This window comes from Mastomys coucha, unplaced genomic scaffold (genome assembly GCF_008632895.1).
Source record: "Mastomys coucha isolate ucsf_1 unplaced genomic scaffold, UCSF_Mcou_1 pScaffold4, whole genome shotgun sequence".
NCBI classification, from domain to species: domain Eukaryota; kingdom Metazoa; phylum Chordata; class Mammalia; order Rodentia; family Muridae; genus Mastomys; species Mastomys coucha.
Genome location: NW_022196910.1, coordinates 44,099,496 through 44,114,811, shown reverse-complemented (window position 1 = coordinate 44,114,811; position 15,316 = coordinate 44,099,496). Strand labels below are relative to the sequence as shown.

Below are 15,316 nucleotides of genomic sequence, written 5' to 3'. Positions count from 1 at the left end.
CAGCCAACTAAATGAATATCCCTCCTCTCCAAGTGGAGTCTCATAGTGTCAAGGAAGGATGTAGGTGAGATGGTGACTCACAGTTAGTTCATCTACGGTGGAAGAAAAAAAATGTTTACCTAGCTAAGGTGGAAATACAGCCTCCAAAACCATAGGCTTCCCCTTTAGCTTCCCTCAGTGTAACTCAGTTTTAGTTCATCGACTCATAAAGCTTCTTTTTTAATCACACTGATGAAATGTTACTAGACTGTAATCTTCAGCTGTGAGAGGTGGGTTTGCTAGCCCTCAAAGTATGAACCTGACGGGTCCCCGTGTTATAAAGAATAGACACCTCCTTTTGCAAACGTGACATCCTGAAATCAGAAGACATAGAACAAATTATTCCTCAGGCCTCAACTCTTTGGTAAGGTTGGAGGGCATCATCCTGGGTCAGAGCTTACCATCCAGACCACAGGAAGGAAAGCTGTCTGGTAAACTCTATTCACCCATATGTTAACTCCACGTGGAGTTGCAGCAAGCTGTTAGATCACAAGTTCAAACTCTGAATGACATCACGGAGGGAAGCACAAAAGTATTTGTCTGTGGGCTTGGCTATTATAATTGGCACACCAATAAGGATGACAGTGTTAATCTTTCAGTTTACATCTAAAGCAGCTAGGCTGACACCTCAACAGGATCAGTCTCTGTGGGGCTGGAATTGGAGCCCATTGTCTGAACAGTGGCTGTTGAGTGCTCCAAATGTGTGGTTAGGTGTGGATTAAAACACCCTGTCCTGAAGAGAGGACGCCAGAGAGATTCATGCAGAGAGAGAGGGGGGTTACGTAATGCATAGGCCAGCGGCAACCCAGGGGATCCAGTTTTTGAGACTGTATTCTTACATAATTCCCAAGGGCCATTTAAGGAGACATGCAAAACAAGAGTACCTGTATACCAGACTGATTGCTGTGTAAAGAACAGCAAAAACAATAAATTCCCTGTACAGCAGCTTGTAGATGCTGCCTCTCCACTTGAGGAGCAACCTATGAAATCCAAAAAAAGTTGCATTTGCTACTTTACTGGAGTAAGTGACAGTCATCTCGGATAGTTTTGTTCTAGAAGAGCAAGAAGACAAAACATGGGTGAAAAATAAAGTTGGATGTCAACAAAGGCATATACTTTTTTTTTCCTTAACCAAAGGGAACTAAAGCCGGAAACTAATCAGCTGATCCACCCTCCATACATTGCCCACTCCTCTTACAGTTTAGAACTTGTAGATAATACTGTATCACCGTTTAGCATCTCAGCACTAAACCTAATGACACCGAAGGGGAAGAAAATGGTCTCTAGAAAGACTGTTTTTAGAAGCCCTGAAATTTCTGCATTCGATAGGCATTATTTTAGAGTCTGTAGATCTTGCTCAATATATAGTCAACATTAACACATGAGACATACTAGCCACTTTGTAATGCTACTTCTTTTTTTTAAAGGTTTATTTTATTTATTTTTATGTATATGAGTACATACTGTAGCTGTACAGATAGTTGTGAGCCTTCATCTGGTTGTTGGGAATTGAATTTAGGACCTCTGCTCACTCCAGTCAGCCAGCCCTGCTTGCTCAGGCCCAAAGATTTATTTATTATTATATATAATTACACTGTAGCTGTCTTTAGAAACACCAGAAGAGGGTGTCAGATCTCATTACGGGTGTTTGTGAACCACCATGTGGTTGCTGGGATTTGAACTCAGGACCTTCAGAAGAGCAGTCAGTGCTCTTACCCACTGAGCCATCTTACTAGCCCTGTAATGCCACTTCTTACTCACAGGAGGATTTAGGAAGTTGGTTTGCTAAACTGATGATGTTTTTTTAAAAGCAGTGGCCATACTCATTGTTTGGACCAGGGTCTCCTAAAATCCTTTAAGAGGTATTGATTTCACCTTTAAACGTCCTAAGAGGAAAAAGTTATTGATCCCTTCTTCGGAACCAGGTACTATTGTCAGGAAGAAGCCAGGCCCCCAGAGCAGTTTAACAGATGAGTTACTTGGGTGGGGAGTGTCTTACTGGGGATGTGAGTCTCTCTCAGTAACTCTCAGGATGCACAGTTGGCATTCTGTACCTTTCTAAGGGAGCCATAAACTTGATATTAAATAGGCTATACTTTTCCCTTGGAAAGTCTCAATGAAATAATCAGAGATGAACAAACTGAGTCTTTTGTTTGTTTGTTTTTTGTTTTTTTGGTAAGACAGGGTCATCCCACATTGACCTTGAATCTAGTCTGACCAAGGATGACCTTGAACTTTTGTTCCATCTCCAGTGAGTGCTGGAAGTGTGGGATTATGTCACCCGCCACTGTATGTAGTTTTACTTAGCGTTTTGCTTGGTGCAGAGTCTTGTGTATGCTGAGCAAGCACTCTCCCATGTGAGCTACATCCCTAGTGTGTCTGTTATTTAGAACTCCTTGTTCTGGATTTGTTCCATGGACGTGGGCAGGATGAGAATGGGGTCTAATCTGAGTTTTCTTTGAACTCTGCTTTCTTTCTGGCATGCCTCTGCTTCTCACTGAGATGTGCCATCGACCTTCGGACCTTTGGAAATCTTACTCAGCTAACCGGGTAGTATAGGTCGCATGCAAACAAATTGAGATCTCTTTAACATGTTAACTTTTCTCCAAAGGAACTACAAAGAGCTTCTCACAGAGCAACATAGACTGAAAACATGTAGTTTTTAGGTCAAAATTAAAATACACACACCCACAAAATGAAACCAAAACAAAAAAAACCCTAGAGCATATTTTTTTTCCTGTAGAGCAATCTATATCACACATTCTATCACAAGTAAGAAAAAGTTTCATTTAGATGGGCAAATATCCAACTGTAATTTGTCCATTTTCTCTGAGGAAGTAAGAGCTGGCAGCTGTATTTACAGCAAGAACAACAAACCACTGATTTATCCTCCAAGGATATTGATTTTAATTAAACAGACCAGGGTCTTTTGCCTAAGTTAGTAGATGACACTACAGAAGGGTGGGGTGCCTGCCCTACAGCAGGCTTCGGGTTTACAGCCCCACCTTGTCTCCCTACCTCAGGAGAACTCAGTAGACAGGGGAGAGGGGCACAGCAATGGCATAAGCTGCTCTCCAGACAGGTCGTGTCAAGTGACAGTCTCTAACCAATCCCCCTTTCTTCATTTACTCCTTCACCCTCTACTTAGGCTCTGTCAGAAACCCTATGCCCACAGAGCCCCAAGGTCATGTTCAAGTGCAGAGGCCGACTTGTGCACTAACCTATTTCTTTGGAGTCTCTCAAGGGAAGAAAAATTTTCAAATGTCTGGCCGTCCCTGAAGAAGTGCTCCGGCTTCTACCCTCACTGGTGGCTGGGCAGGTTTCTTCCTGTTCTCCGGCTGCTCGGATGATCCAGCGTGTAGCTAGCTCAGGGTTAAATGTTTTTCCACTTGCAGAGGCTTGCCTGTGCCAGTTACCCACTGATGACAGTTATAGCTGGGGACAAACAGAAGTGACAGCTGCTGATGGTGCTTCTTTCTAATCTATAATTATAACTCCACCTGCCGCCCAAAGTACCCCTTTGAACAAGAAGTCGGTGGTGACGTGAGGATGCTGGGCCATTTAAGTCCAGTTAAGATTCATTTCAACTCTGGCCTGAGATCAAGAAAGAAAGGCCTTTTTCTACTGAAAAGGTCTGGACATACTCCAGTAGCCAAAGAGGGGATTAGGATAGTCTTTTTGTGCATGAAATGAAGAATAAATTCTTATGAAGCCATACACTGGGGCAGACAGGAATGGAAACAAGAATTCTATTCTTCTGAGAAGAATTGAGAATGTTCTTCCATTAAAAGTAGCAAGTGTGTGTGTGTGTGTGCATGCATGCATGTGTGTCTAGGATGTGAGTATATTTGTGTACATGTGTAGTATGTATATGGTGTGTGTGTGTTTATGTGTGGAATATAAGCGTGTGTGTGTGCATGTGTGTGGTGTATATGTATGTGTATATGTGTGTGTGCAAATATGCCGCGGGCTGGCCGATCTGGGCCTCCCTCAACCCACGGGAGAAACGGGGGGTCCTAGTCAGGTCGACAAGGCGTAGGTGATGAAATGATGGCAGAGACGACACATGAAGTATAAGATCTAAATGTGTTTCTTAGAAATGGCATCAGACTTTTACAGTCATTGCAAAAGAGAGATGGTAAATCTGGCAGCTCAATAGTTGAGGTACATCTGAGGCTATCTGAAACATACTGGGTCTAAAGCAGCAGCTATCTCCTCTGGACTGGTGCTGCATCCCCCGGGCCCAAGTGCTCTGGGCCCGGAGGAATGCGGATGCATGAATCTGAGTCCTAGCCCATCTAAGTTCTAGTGCTAGTCCTTCTGCGATTCCAAGCGCTAGTCCTTCTCCTTGTCCTAGTCCAAGTCCTTCTTCTTCTCCCAGTCCTCATGCTAGTGAAAAGCGGTTTAAGTAGCATACAGTAAGCAGGGCAAATGTCAAGAGTCACGTAGGCAGATGGGGGTTACAGCAGGGTCTGGTAGCTAGGTGTGAAGCAGGAGGAAGAGGAGTGGAGCCCTCCCTGTTGAGGTATTTTGATATTCCTAGGCTAATTCTCTGGTTCTACTGGAAGCAATGACCAGGAGATTTCAATCTAGCATTTCCTGTTAATTCTCTGGTTCTAGCTTGCGGCAGGCAGTGGGGAGTTCTGACCTGACCTAACACTTCTAGCTAATGTCCTTGAGTGAAAGCCCTTCGATTACTCTCTAGTACGTAAGACCATAAACTATCTATTGCCCTAAGGGATGTACTCGACCTCTATTGCTAGCTCTGGGAAGGCAGTATCCTAGAGAGAGATTACACATTATGGGAAGCTAGGTGATAAACCGGGATAGGTTAGGAACATTGTGTCGGCCAGGAGACAATGCCCAATCCTAACTATTTATGAATCATTTCTTGGGGTACCTTTATGCCTAATTATGAGGCCGTGTTGACTATTGGAAAGACTAATCTGGAACACGTCTGAGTTAGGGGATACCAGCGACTGTCTGAAATCCAGGAGGCACAGAACCCCTTTTGGGGTCTTATTGCCTCTTATCCTTTATCAGGATTTTCTCCCCGATATTTTGGATGTGACTGGAGTAGACGAGTGTGTGTAGTACAAATACATCCATGTGTGTATACATGTGTGCTTAGGATATGAGTACATTTATATACATGTGTAGTATATATGTGCTGTGTGTGGTGTATAGGTGTGTATGGGGGTATATATATATGTGTTTAGTATATATGGGGTTATATATGTGTGTGTGTGCATGTGCATGGTATATATGTTTGTGTGCATGTACATCCATGTATGCATACATGTGTGTGTAGGGTGTGAGTATATTGGTGTGCACATGTGGTAAGTATGTGGTGTACATGTGCATGTGGTATATGTGTGTATGTGTGGTGTGTATGTGTGTGGTGTGTGTTTTAGAAGTGCACAGAGACTTATGGCATGTGATAATGTGGTGTAGTGGAAAACTATAGCACCCTGACTTATTATGTTTCTCCCATGGTTAACCAGGAAAACTTAAGTTATTCGAGATGGTTTCTTTTAGATTTATAATAATAGTTATTTTCTTTCTAATAAAAGAGACTGCTTATCTGAGTTCTGTAAGTAGGTGATAGAATAATTAATCTGAGGGTCATTTCCTAAGACCTTTCTAACTTTCTGAAGTAACTTGTGCACCTGTCATTGCACCACAAGCTTAAAGAAAATAACAAAAAAAATTGGGTTTTGTAGGGAAACATGTAGAATAAAATATTATAAAAATCAAAACTAGGCTATGCCTGGTAAGTCATGACTATAATCCTATTGCTTGGAAAGTTGAAGCAGGAGCCTTGCCATGAGTTCAAGGGTAGCCTGGGCAATTCAGTAAGTTCCAGGATAGCCTTAAAACAAATAAGCAAATGGATACTTCCCCCCTAAAAGCCCTTAAAAATGTATAAAATAAAGAGGAATACATAAAATTAAAATTTCTAAGGAATTATTCAATCTTATATGCATGTGACTGACTTGGTCAAACTGCAAGCACTTTTGAGTCCTGACAGAGTTTAAGATGGCTTTTTTGTCCCCATTCTTCTTGTTTCTAACTTCAGGTTGGAGCCCTGTAAATAATGAATATTCATTTAGTAATTGTGTGCTAACTGATCACACCCCTGGGACTCCATTAGCGGATACTGGATCTTGTTACAGTTTGGTTATCACACATCTTCCCGATTCCACAGCTGTGAGTACCTCAGGGATTTGTGAACATGCAGAGTGTAAACACAGTATACCACATCTTACATCTGTGCTGTGGTGAAAGTGGTCGGACCGACCTGCAATATTGTAAAGGTTTTCAAGACTGGTGAACATTATGGAGTTTGAGTACAAAAACCCTTGTGTGTACAAAAGAGAAACAATGCAGGCCTTAAACCTCTCCCTTCTGCCTGGATGTGTGGTGGCCCCAAACAGCATATTTTGCAGTGGTCTTAACTGAGAACCAGGAGACCAGCTTTGCGGGGCTGTATAAGCATTGTGGACTGGTCTCACTTTTAAGCCTAGGTGAAGGCCATCAGGTATCCCACGGTGTCATTTTTCTCCTACAAAACATTAAGAAAAAATGTGATAGACAATCCCTACATGAACAAGCCGTTAGAGACAGAAAGAGACATGACTAAGGTCAAAGCTTAAGTAAAACAACATAGCATAAACAAAGCTTAAAAACTCAAATGGATTATTCTATATAGTGTCCATTGTTTTGTTTGGAGACAGACCCTTTCAGTGGCCTAAAACTCTCCCAGTAGGCCAGGCTAGCCCACCAGTGAGCCCCAGAGATCCACCTGTCTCCGCCGCTCAGACAGCACAGCTTTTCACGTGAAGGCTTGGGATTGAACTCAAAGCTTCCAAGGCAAGTGTTCTCCTGACTGAGAGTCTCCCCAGGCTCCATTTTCTCAACAACAGACTATCTCAGTTCAGTTGATTTGTGAAGAACACTCACAATGATTCTTATCCTACGGGCACAGTTTTCCTGACCACCTCAGATGGTAAGTGTCCTGAGAACCTGGACCTTATTCCATCTCTGGTGGAATAAGCCAGCTTGGGCTTCTGCGATGGCATCTATGGCTCTAAACCAGGCAGCCGGTTGGAAGTTACATGGATTTCAGGTGTGCAAAGTTTGATGCATGCCATTGGACAGGGAACTCCACCCCATATCAAGCCAAAGGCTATGGGAAACCTCCTCAATTAGGCTTTGATTTCGGGGAGCAGTAGTGAACCCCAAGAACTAGAAACATGGTTCATTTTACAAAAGGATCAGCTTTAAGCCCAAAGGAGACTGGGTATTTGAGGAGTCATCAGTCCTTTCTGAGTTGAGACAAATTGCCAACTCAACAAAATGGAAGTGCATTAGTTCAAGTTCTGAAGGTGATCTTTTTTGAAATGGACACTGGAAATTTTGTTCTATTTTAGAAATGAAAGCTCTGAGAGCAGAGAATTATGAAGTCAGTGCTGAGAGTGTACTCTGCACTCAATAATCAATGGCGCTTCCTAAGTAAATGACACCACTCTGCTCACAGTCAAGACTGCTAGAGGGGAAAAAAAGAATTGAAGTCTGTACAACCTCACCAAAAGCAAGTAAATTCAAATATGGTACTTATTCCAAGTAGTCGTGAAATTCTGTTACTTGACAACCCGTGTTTGTAAATCATATTATTGTGTGGGTAAAGGGTAAATTTAGGGAAATTTTACCAAGCCAGGTGTGGTGGCACACATGCATAGTTTAAGCATTTGAAAGCCAGTCCAAAGCCTGTTGTCTCAGTCCTGTATGAGTTCAGGACCAGCCTGGGCTACATGTGGCCTGGGCTACATTTGACCCCATTTCAAATATGGTGGATGGAATTCAGGTGGAAATAGGAAGTGCTCATTGCTTCTGGTCTCCTAATTTGGTTGATGGAACAGTTTCCAGACATCCTTTTAAGTTTTGTTATGTGTAGTAGCTCCTGAACCTGAATCACTGAGGAGAGTCCTGGATTTGAACTAAGGGGGTGAAAGAGAAAATTTGGGTTTTTGCTTCATATAAACTCTATTTTTAAGGTAACATTCTTATTTATCTAGATTTCAAAAATACTTTATTGCCTTTGTCTTAGTCAGGGTTTCTATTCCTGCACAAAACATCATGACCAAGAAGCAATTTGGGGAGGAAAGGGTTTATTCAGCTTACACTTCCACACTGCCGTTCATCATTAAATGAAGTCCAGACTGGAACTCAAGCAGGTCAGGAGGCAGGAGCTGATGCAGAGGCCATGGAGGGATGTTACTTACTGGCTTGCTTCCCCTGGCTTGCTCAGCTTGCTTTCTCTTATAGAACCCAGGACTACCAGCCCAGGGATGGCACCACCCACCATGCCCCAACCCCCATCACTAATTGAGAAAATGCTTTACAGCTGGATCTCATGGAGGCATTTCCTCAAGGGAGGCTCCTTTCTCTTTGATAACTCCAGCTTGTGCCAAGTTGACACACAAAACCAGCCTTTTTTTCCATACAATATATTTTGATTAAAATCTTTCTCCTCCCTGCAACTTCTCCTAGATTCTCCCTGAATCCAACCAACTTCGTGTCCTTTTTCTAATTCAGAAAAATCAAAGCAAAAACAAACAAACAAACAAACAAAAAACAAAACAAAAGCACACACAAAAACATGGAGTCTATTTTGTGTTAGCCAACTACTTCCCAGCTTGGGGCCTGACTTGGAGTGTGCTTGATAAGCTGTCGCTCCTCATCCTAGCAGGTATCCGTGGGAGATGGCTTCTCTACCAGGGACGGGACTTTGTGTCCACTTCCGGTGCTCAGTGCTATGGCAAGACTCCTAAGGAATGAAGGGTTTCTTTTGACTCACCATTCCACAGACACAGTCGGTCATGGCAGGGAAGCTATTGCAGCAGGAGCAGGAAGCGGCTGGTCGGTTTCACCCACAGTCAGGAAGTAGTGAACCATGAATCCTGGTACACGGTTCACGCTCTTCTCTTAGTGCCGTGCAGGACCCTGGCCCACGGAACTGTGCCATCCACACTTGGAGCAGGTCCTCTGGCCTCAATAATTTATTTAGATCTAGAAACTGCCTCGCAAATGGGGCCAGAGATTGTTTTTACAGTGCTTCTAATTTCCATGAAGCTGAAACAGTTAACTATCGTGCCTTCCAGATTGATACTGTCATCTCAGCTCAACTCTGTAGTGGGTTGAATGAGAATGGCCCCCTGAGGCTCATGTGTTTGGATCCTTGGTCTCAGTCAGAACTGTTTGGGGAGGATGAGTGTGGCCTTGTTGGAGGAAATGGATCACTGTGGACAGGCTTTCAGTTTTCAAAAGATTCTTGCCATTCCCAGACTCTTTCCTCTTCCCGCCCCCTCCCCTTCCTCCTCCTCTCCCTCTCCCCCTCTCTCTGCCTGGTGCTTTCAATCAGGATGTAAGCTCCTAGCTACTATTGCAGGGCTATGCTCCTCCACCATGATAATCATATACTCTAACCCTTGAGACTATAAGCCCCCAATAAATGTTTTTTAAAATAAGTTGCCTTGGTCATGGTGTCTTATAACAGCAAATTCAACTTGTTTGATACTCCTTTAAATGTGCTTCAAATCGTGTGCTCCATCTTTTCCCTAAAGAGTGTTCTACCTGGCCAGGCAACGGTGGCGCACGCCTTTAATGCCAACACTTGGGAGGCAGAGGCAGGCAGATTTCTGAGTTCGAGGCCAGCCTGGTCTACATAGTGAGTTCCAGGACAGCCAGGGCTACACAGAGAAACCCTGTCTGGAAAAAACAAACAAGCAAACAAACACCCCAAAACAAAACAAAAAGAGTGTTCTACCTGCTACGTTGCAGCTGGTAAGCATTCCTTCCTTGCAAACGGCCCCAAACATGAAGGGCTTTCTCAGACGTTCCCTTTACACCACAGCCCAATCTTTCATGAACTCCTGTTGGTGCCACCTTTAAGATTTTAGGATTAGGGGCTAGGGGTTAGGGGTTAAAGGTTAGGGTTAGGGTTCAGACCCTACCCCCTTCCCCACACACCTGTTTCTACCTCCTGAGAGCTGCCATCTTTATCATCCAAGGCTCTACTCGTAGCTTTCCCTGGTCCCCTGCTCTATACTGGCTCCTCTCAGTTTATTTTGACCCATGGCAGAGCGATCTTATTAAAAGCTAAGTAAGAAAGACTATTAGATCATTTAGGAGAATCAGGAATGTTTCTTGCTAACTTTATTAATATGTAATGAAATTATGTGTAGATTTATATTTTCCCCTTGGCAATTCCATTTCCAGGAATCCCTCTAAAGCATATCTATGAATGAAATGGATAAGCACCCCCTCAGGGGCCAAAAGGCAAACTGACTTTGTGGCTCTTTAACCTGTCCCTAGTTAAATGTGTGGTCTTAGTGGCCTTGCCACAGAACATCGGACTGGCCACACGGCTAGAATGTTTACAGGTTAAGAACCTGTTATGGCTGGATCAGACTAGCACTAGAGGGGTAAGAGGTGGCCACATATATGACACACAAGCTAGAGGAGACAGTCACTAAGGAAAAGCCCCAGAAACACCCCAGAGAAGCCCTCCGGAATCAACTCGTATAGTAGACAGCCTGTCAAAGGAAAACCTCGACTGTTGCTTTCAGATGTGTTGTAACAATTGCTGGGTTTGGGGGTCACACAGCTGCACCTTACATTGTTTGCGTCCCAGCTCTGCTGCAGATAACTCACCGGTTAGCTCTAACAGTTGCCCATGTTACTTTGCAGAAATTTGAAAGCTGTTTTGTGAGCCTTGCCTTCAACAGGCTGAGCCATCTTTCCAGCCCAAAAGCTGTTTTTGCTAAACAAAACAAAACAAAACAAAACAATACAAAACAAAACAAAACCAAAAAAACACCCAAACCAAATCACCACCACCACCACCAATACCAATAGCAAAACCCCTCTTACTTTGTTTGGGATCTAGAGAAGGCACTTACTGCTCTTACAGAGAACCTGAGGTTGGCTCTCTGCACTGGATCTGATGCCCTCTTCTGGCCTCTATGGGTACTGCATGCACATACAGGCAAAATTCTCATGCACATAAAACTAAAGTAAAAAATTTTACACACGCACACACACCTACCTCATGGATACCTACTTAAATCTATTGGGCACTGAAATAAGATGAATGGTGTGGTGTACCCACATTGTGTCTTTCCCCTTAAACTTTGAGCTACATTCTACTCTTCTCTTCATGTTGATAACTGAAAGATATTCAATACATTGAAAATATAACGTGCAGGGTGAGCTGGGCCTGTCGCATGGTGGAGCTGGTATGTGTTTCTTTTAACTTTGCCCTAGTGTGTTCTTAACAGCTCAGGCACCTAGTAGAGTCCTTCAGCCTTACTGCAAGGCCAGGAGGTTTATGCAAGCCAGCAAGTGCAGCTCAGCAGCTCCTAGGTGAAGTAGACTACCCACTAGCCTACAAATCTCAAGACTAGAATATTTGTGTACAAGAAGGAAAACATCTTTTGAAATCTTGGCCATGACCAGTGAACAATCCCCAAACTTATAGTCCACTCCAGGGGAACATAATCAATAGAAGTAGAGTCTCAAGGCGGGTCAGGGTCTGCCCGCAGATTTCCGGGCCTGCTGAGGCATGGACTGATAAGAGATGGAGCACCTGAGGCTCAAGGTGAAGGGCTGAAGATTCTATTGAACTTGGTGGAAGGAACAGGGAGATTTTTTGGGTGAGAGCAAATATCTTATGTGTATATATCGGCAAAATTGTTTGTTAGCTCGTGGCTTTGCTTCCCACGGTGCTGTAGTATAAAAAGGTGATGAGAAATACACTGGCTGTGATGTGGTAACGACCGGAATCCCTCCCATTATCTGTCTCTTGAATCTTTTTTTCTATCTTTCCTGTAATCAGCCTCACTCCCACTTTAGAGGACTGTTAGACTTCGTACTGGCCAGACAGGTACAGGTGAGGATGAGTAGAGACTGAAATCCTTGTATCTTGCTAGCAAGAACTGGAAATGTTGGTATAATCCTTCTAGATTGATGGTGGTCCCTCAGAAAGTTAAAGATCACCCTGTGGTCTGATGAACAGCGAGGTTCCATAGACCGTAAGGCATTATAGCTTATTGACCTTGCTTTTGGTTATGGTCAAGAACTTGAGGGTTAGAAATCAGACTGGTGCTCACCTGGATGCCTTCTCCCTACTGGCTAGGTTAGAAGTCAGACTGGTGCTCACCTGGACGCCTTATCCCCATTGGCTAGCTTTTATAGTGTTAGACAATACTATGTATATATTACCAGCTAGAAAAGTAACCACCGGTTAAAATCCACTGTGAACAATGTGACCTAAGAAAGTGACTGGGCTAGCAAGACACACCCACGGGTGCAACAGCGGCATGAACCAACCACTTTTTGATCAGATTTAAGTCTCACTTCACCAGATAAAACCTAGGCCCAATACCATTATCAGGCAAAGAACCAATGGTAAGACGGGTCATAGGTCCTAGAGGAGAGCCTATCACTGTAATCCTGATACATAGACATAGTATTAAACCGAGGCTAATGACGTATGGTTAAATACATAAGTAGATGCTCTTGCTCCCCTGTTCTTCACTGTATGGTTGGTTATGCCTCCCAACATTATAAGCTGCCTACTTAGCCCTCACTGTCAGAGTGTTGGGTGGCAGAGCCCTTCTGAGCGGCTTAGTGTAGCTATGAAAGGGAGTCATTAAAAAACCAAGCCTGGTTCCTTAGGCTTTCTCCCTTGCATGGGTTGGCTTGTTTTGCCACCATGCAGTGCCATGGCACAAAGGCCCTTGCCAAGTGCCAGCCCCATGCCCTTGAGCGTCACACCCTCCTAACAGACCTGTTTCTTTATCAAGTACCCAGTCTGACCTTCTGCAACATCAACAGACTCTTAGATGCTTTATTTTATGGCAACCAAAAAAAAAAAAATGTTCAGGCTAAGTTTCCATTTTTCTTGGAATCAGCATTTCTCCAAAGGATTTACTTGCTCTGTCCTGGTATGTGCATAAAGTAGTTACAGAATCAATAACCTCTGGGAAGAACTAACTAGCTAGAGTATAGTTTTTATGCACAGTGTTTTTTTTTTATGCCTTGAACATTAGGTTATATTGTCAAAATACCACATTCTAGTTGACAGCAAAATACCACATTCTAGAGTCAAGCCAAGAAAGTTCATAGGATGTTGAAGATAGGAGGAGAGAAAAGAATAAGATAACTGGTTCTTGGTCTAGCTGGGGCACATATGAGACAAGTGATAGAATTAATAACATTTGCAGGTTAATTAACAGAGTTGACCCGGGTTGGGCGTTGTCTTAGTCAGGGTTTCTATTCCTGCACAAAACATCATGACCAAGGAGCAAGTTGGGGAGGAAAGGGTTTATTCAGCTTACACTTCTACATTGCTGTTCATCAATAAAGGAAGTCAGGACAGGAACTCAAGCAGGTCAGGAAGCAGGAGCTGATGCAGAGGCCATAGAGGAATGCTGCTTACTGGCTTGCTTCAGCTTGCTTTCTTATAGAACCCAGAACTACCAACCCAGGGATGGCACCATCCACAATGGGCTAGACTCTACCCTCTCGATCACTAATTGAGAAAATGCCATATAGCTGAATCTCATGGAGGCATTTCCTCAAGGGAGGCTCCTTTCTCTGTGATAGCTCCAGCTTCTGTCAGGTTGGCACACAGAACTGGCCAGTACAGGGGTGAAGCTTACTGGCAGAGCATATGCTTAGCATGTGTGAGAGCCTGGGCTCCATCCCCAGCTCTGTCAAGCAGACAGACAAGCAGCATACAGTCGAAGCTAGCTTCCTGCTTGTGATCATGGTACCAGCTGGTAAGATATGAACAGTATGTGAAATTGGGTGAAGAATCTTTGTGAACTATGTACTTTTTTTTATTGTAACAGTTCTAGCTTAAAATATCCTAATAAAGTTCAAAACATAAAACATGTTTTTTTTTCTAACAAGGCCACAACCTTATTTTTCTAAAATCTACCCCCCCTCCAAACCCCGTGCAAATTTGACCTTTTTTCTTAGTCATGACCAAAAAGCAAGTTGGGGGGGAAAGAGTTTATTTCAGCTTGCAATTGTGGTCTACCGTGAAGTGGGGTGGCGTTATCTAGAAATACCTTTCCAGATGAAGAGGAGATTACCAGAACGTGGGGAAGGCAAATGAATATTAGGCAGGGTCTGAGGCGTCAGGGGCAGGATACATCTACCCATAGCAACCAGACGGGGAGCCAGTTGAACAAATTCACCAATTTTACTTTGCTTTACCAGACCTAATGCTTTGATCCTTTAATACAGTTCCTCATATTGCCATGACCCCCAACCATACAATTATCACCATTGCTTCTCCATAGCTATAAAATTTCACCGTCTGAATCGCAATGTAAACATCTGTGTTTCCTGGAGGTCTTACGAGGCCCCTGTGGAAAGGATGGAAAACTACTGCCTTAGACCTTCCAGGCTCTTGCTAGGGCCTTCCATTGACCAATCAGAAGTGAGATGTCAGTCTAAATATGTCTGCCTCAGGGCCTACTGTGTGCAGGAGAGTGTATGTGGAGGAACCAAAGAAAGCACCATCCACCTGACTCTTCTCACTTTATAAATAGAAATGAGCATCTAAGACGTGAAATTCATCCAAGATTGCAACAAAAAGAGCAGTTTGGTAGAGTTGACACTGGTTTGCTTGTGAGAAGACTTAGGTCCTTGTTTCAACCAGGCCACTAAGAGGGCCTTAATTTCCATACTAGTTAACAGGGTGGGTGGGGGGTGGGAGGTAGGCTAAAGCAGTGGTCTTCGAGCTGATGTTCACTCCTGGGTAGACATGAGTTACTTTAAAAAGAAGGTCTTTGTTAGTGTGTATTGTAGAAAGCAGAGTTTCATATTGACATTTTTGTGTAAGCATGCTATGGACTCTGATTGTATTCATTCTCCATTGATCCCTCTTGTCCCCCACTCCTCTCAGGTAGTCCCCTTCCTATTTTATGTCATATTTAGTCTGCACAAGTGCACACGTGCATACACACACACAGAGTCACACACAACACTCCGGTTCCACAGAGGAGAGAACAGGTGTAGCATTTCTCTTCCTTGGTCTGGAACATTTCACTTACATGGCTCTCTCCAATTCTAGTTGTCCTGTAAATGATGTGTGTAGCCCGCGCAGTCTTCTCGCCGGGAAGAAGACATGCGGTGTGGGAAGCCATCGTAAGCACATCGCCATTACAAGATGGCGATGACATCTGGCTTGCCGTTGGCA

The 15,316-nt window shown here is 43.6% G+C and overlaps 1 long non-coding RNA gene across 1 annotated transcript; it reads right to left on the bottom strand.

The window, feature by feature from the left end:
* Positions 1-1,052: 1,052 nt before the first annotated feature.
* Positions 1,053-6,583, bottom strand: LOC116076259. The gene is made up of 3 exons (XR_004112882.1): positions 6,555-6,583; positions 3,261-3,474; positions 1,053-1,091 (listed from the first exon to the last, which is right to left on the bottom strand). It is a non-coding gene; the product is annotated as an uncharacterized LOC116076259 (long non-coding RNA).
* Positions 6,584-15,316: the final 8,733 nt, after the last annotated feature.